At 35.7% G+C, this 4,757-nt stretch overlaps 1 non-coding gene across 1 annotated transcript; it reads right to left on the bottom strand.

The window, feature by feature from the left end:
* Nucleotides 1–1,314: 1,314 nt before the first annotated feature.
* Nucleotides 1,315–1,387, bottom strand: TRNAP-AGG (transfer RNA proline (anticodon AGG)). The gene has a single exon. It is a non-coding gene; the product is annotated as a tRNA-Pro (tRNA).
* Nucleotides 1,388–4,757: the final 3,370 nt, after the last annotated feature.

Genomic DNA, 4,757 nt, shown 5'->3' with positions numbered 1-4,757 from the left:
TAATATATCTTTTTCTGACATTGCAATTTTTGCTTTACACATCCTTTTTACTTAAAATGAAAATCAGCCAGGCAATGTAAAAGATACCCTTTCCATGAATAGAAAGGAAAAAAGTCTCTTTGGTTTATTTGCTTTCAGCTTCAAAACAAAAATCTTAATTCCTATTAAAATATCTCAATGTGTTGTCAATGCAGTAGTTCTCAAACTTACACCTGAGTCACATGTCTGAGTTTGCTAATCTCTTCCCTGTTTTCCAAAGGTGTCTTCCTTTCTGCTGAAATAATAAATGGGTGAGTATCACATGTGAGATGCTTGCATCTTTAATATGCCAGCACCTTCTGTCTTAGAGGCATATTGTGCCAGATGGGATGTTTCATAAACACTATAACAAACAAATTACATTAGATACCCTGGCTAGCGCAGTGACACACAGCACCTTGATACAACTCAATTCTGTCTCTGTCGACATCTCAACCATTGCATTTTAAATCAGCAATGGGATAGTCATGCACTATCCTCTCTGAACAGAACGATAAATCTGTCCTCTGTGTTTATAAAGAATTCATCAGCCTCTATTAATTTCTTCATAGTAAGATTTATGCTAATAGTCAAACCTAAGAATGGCAAAGTAAGATTAGTTATCTCACAAAACTACTTTTAAAAGGCAGTATCTCCTTCTGTAGGTAGTCTAAGGATTATGAAGGGAAACAATTGAAAGAAATTGGAACCATTGTTTTGGTATTAGCAGTTGAGCAAAGGAATTAATGTAGACATTTTCAAAGTGAATGTTTTAAAGAAATTATTAACTTGAAGGTTGAAGAAAAGATAAATAATTTCTCTCACAAACTATTATAATTGTTTGGGACTTCAAGGAGGAATACATTTATTTTCAATATGTAAATGAGAGAATGACAGAAGAAAATAGAAACTGGAAAGAAAGATGATTTGTAGGAATATAGATATCGATTAAGGTGTGGTCGATGGATGGATGGATGGACAGACAGAAAGACAGATGGATAGGTAGATAAATAGTTGGTGCTCACCCAAACCTGAGAAATCAAGAACAGTACTTACTTCTCCAGTTTCAGTAATAAAAGACATTCTTGCCCAGTCTAAGTGCTTAATTTAAACAAGCATTTCTCGTTTACAAGTTTTATTATAGATGTTTTATTGATGACTTAGTATCATGTTGCCAGCATTAGATTAAATACTTTAAACAATGATTTATGCACTACAAACATGGAGTTTTGCCTTTTTTGTTTGTTTGTTTGATGAAGGGGAGGTAATTGGTTTTATTTATATGTTTATGTTTGGAGGAGGCACTAGGGATTGAACCCAGGACCTCATGCATCCTAAGCATGTGCTCTGCCACTGAGCTATATCCTCCCCACCAAAGATGGACTTTTGACATCCCTTTTTCCTCCCAAAGCCCTTCCTGCCCACCATTGCCTGCCCCCTTAACTTCCAGGGGATTTGTCTGCGGGCCTGTCTCTGAACCCCAAGGATTCACAACATATCCTCCTAACCCCACTATGAGGAGCTTCTATATGAATATGCTTCCATTCTCAAGACAAGGTGATAATTATTTTTCTTCATGATGTGGTTTGCCTTTACAATCTAGTTTATTATGCAGCGTAGTAGAAACCAAGGAAAGCTTAGGAAATGCCTCATAAATTCATGGATTAAAATCATTGTCTTAATTGGAAACTCCTGAATCTCATGAAAGAGACAATGAAATTTATAACTGCATGGCTAAGTGTGGAAATTGACAACTTGTTTTTCAATTAGTGTACTAAAATACAGTTTCAATGGCCAGTTAATTAAAGCATAAAGCGCCAGTAAACTGTAAATCAGAAACTGTATAAATCATCATGAAAATTCCTAAAATTCTCTCCCTTTTAGCAAAATAATTTTTGAGGCAGCACACAGTTAGAAATGTGTCATCCAAGAAAATATACTCTGCAAATGAATGTAGCCAATGATACAGCAAAATACAGTAATTATGACTGTTCTTTTTGCTGACTCAATTTGCTATTTGAGAAATACAATATACGATTAATTTAAACTTTAGTTATCATAGTTTAATGTGACCACCATTTAGAACAAAGAAGCTGATCGATTTGATTGATAATGGATCACTCTTTAAAATGCTTTCTATCATAAAATTACCGTAACAAATTTTTAGAAATTATTGAAACATCAAAGAGAAACACTCATAATCTTAACAATCTAATATACAATTTGTATTTTTTTCAATCTTATTTCCAATTCAGCTTTTTTTTCAGCATCATGTAGTCAGTCAGTTTATACACAAATGCTTTTCTTATTTTCTGTCATATAGTCAGCATTTTGAGTTTATTAGCCTTTGTGACACTCAGTTTTAATGGCTGACAAATATTCCATTCTGTGGCTTTAACCCATTTCTTTATTATCGGACAGGGGCACTTTCTCATCTGTAGGTTTTGTTGTAATTTGAATAGAATTATCACTTGAAAAATGGTTCTAAGAAGTGGATTTTGAAGCACAAGAATTTGAATTTTTTTTTTTTTTTAGTTTTTGGTTATGCTTATTTCCTGCTAGGCCTTGAATAAGAGATACTTAATACACATTTTTTAAAAAAATAAGTGAAAGATTAATATTATTGTTAAAGTCTCCTTTCTCTTCTAAAGTATTCCCCCAAAACCTCAGGAAAACTCTGGCGTCCCAGGAAACCGAATTGGACTCCTCCTCTTGCTCATTACATGTGGCAAACTGCTTCCATTTTCCTGGCCTTGATTTTTCCAAGTGTAGTAGCGTACAGCATTAGGTCTACCTTTTGAAGGCTTTGCTGGAACATTAAACAAGAAAATTCATGGCAAGTACTAAGTGCCGTACCAGGAAAATTGAAGTCTTGATGGCATTATCAATTCCTTAAAATCTGATGCTGATGTTAATAACATCTACTCAGTTCTTCAATAAATAAATTGATTAAATTGCGTGTTTAAAAGTATTTATCTAAAGGGGGTGGGTGTAGCTCAGCGGTAGAATGTGTGCTTAGCATGCATAAGGTCTTGGGTTCAAACCCCAGTACTTCCAGTAAAAAATAAAGAAATAAAAAATTAATTTAAAAATACATAAAGAAACTTAATTACCTCCCCCCCAAAATAAAAATACAAAAAAGTATTTATGTAAAACCATATGATTATTAAATTAATATAGTTTCGCTAAAATGTGCTGGCTGGAAGTTCTCACGTGGGCTGGGCTTTTGTTCCCCCCGGATCTGGCCAGCAGTTGGGGCATCACATAAACTCTCTGGATGGCATATCCATACAAGTGATTGAATTGGCCAAGTAGTCAATCTGAATTGGCTCTTGAGACAGTTTTATCAAATAGATGTGTTTCTGAGTGACGTGTATGGCTGTAGGCATTCACATCTCACATTCCCTCAGTGACATGAGGATGTCATGTGCTCCTCTCAAGCCTTAATTTGCCAAGGAATCTCTGCCTCTGAAAGCAAGGATGTGACAGCTGTTGAGGAGGCACACAATGCAAAGGAGAAATTATACAGCTGCAAAGACAGGGCTCTGCTCTGTTATTACAGCCATCGTCATTTAATATTTATCAGGGTGTCCACAACACGCCTTGTGTTTTACAGGCTGCAGGCCTGCATCTCAGAAGAGGGAAGGCGATGAAAGTCGGCACACACCAAGGATGAAACAAACCCCCAGGCCCCATCAGACGTACATGTAATATTTAGAAAGATGCTCCTTATTTCTGAGTCTTGAGATTGTACACACTGGTGGGAAACGTCCCATCCTGCAATGAGTGGCCTTTAAAAGGAGAAGAAAAGGCGAGATTTGAGAATCTTCTTTAGGCAATGATGCTGATATTGAGGCAAGGTGAACGCTATTTTTGAGGGTATGCTCTTTTTCTCCCCTTCTTTCTTTTTTCCTCTAGAGGTGAAATGAGGACCGCTGATGGCAAGTCTTGTCTTTCAAGTGCCACTCTTCAGATGTTACATCTGAGCGCGCACTCATGTCTGGGCGGTGACCGGAAAGCAACAGTAAACAGCCCATACTGAAGCAAAGGCATGTGGATGTGAATCAGTACTCCAAGCGAATTGATTTGATTTTATACTTCTGCTCCCACAATTTATTAATGTTTTTGATTGTAAAACTAATAGGAGAAATAACAGAGAATATTAAAAATACATAAAGAACATAATCAAAGTTAATTCCTTGAATCCAGCATGCTTAACATTTTGTGTACTTCATTTCTGTTCAGTTGTTTTTCAATTTAGGATAAGACTTTCCTTCTGAAACGTTTAACTTTCTTTTTGTCACTAAAAGGTAAGTATTTTCTCATTAAATATTTTAACAAATGATTTCTATTGTATTTTATTTATTTATTTATTTATTTATTTTGGGGGGAGGGTGCAATTAGGTTTATTTATTTATTTATGTTCAGAGGAGGCCCTGGGGATTGAACCCAGGACCTTGTGTATGCTAAGCATGTGCTCTACCACTTGATCTATACCCTCCCCCCCCATTATTCTTTTTAATAGCTAATTAATTAAAAAATTCCTTATGATAGATAACTAGAAAGTATATTCCTGGGGCAAAAGGCACACCCATTTAAAATATTGATGGACACCAACCAATTCTTAAAACACACACACACACACACAAAATCCACTCCCACAAGTAATTTATGAGAATTTCCATGTTTATGTCCTAGTGAAGCCCAGATACTGGTTGCTGTTTGAGGTTTTACTGTTG

Source organism: Vicugna pacos, chromosome 1, assembly GCF_048564905.1.
Source record: "Vicugna pacos chromosome 1, VicPac4, whole genome shotgun sequence".
NCBI lineage: Eukaryota > Metazoa > Chordata > Mammalia > Artiodactyla > Camelidae > Vicugna > Vicugna pacos.
Note: the sequence above shows the minus strand (reverse complement) of the source record. Positions and strands in the feature narration are given on the sequence as shown.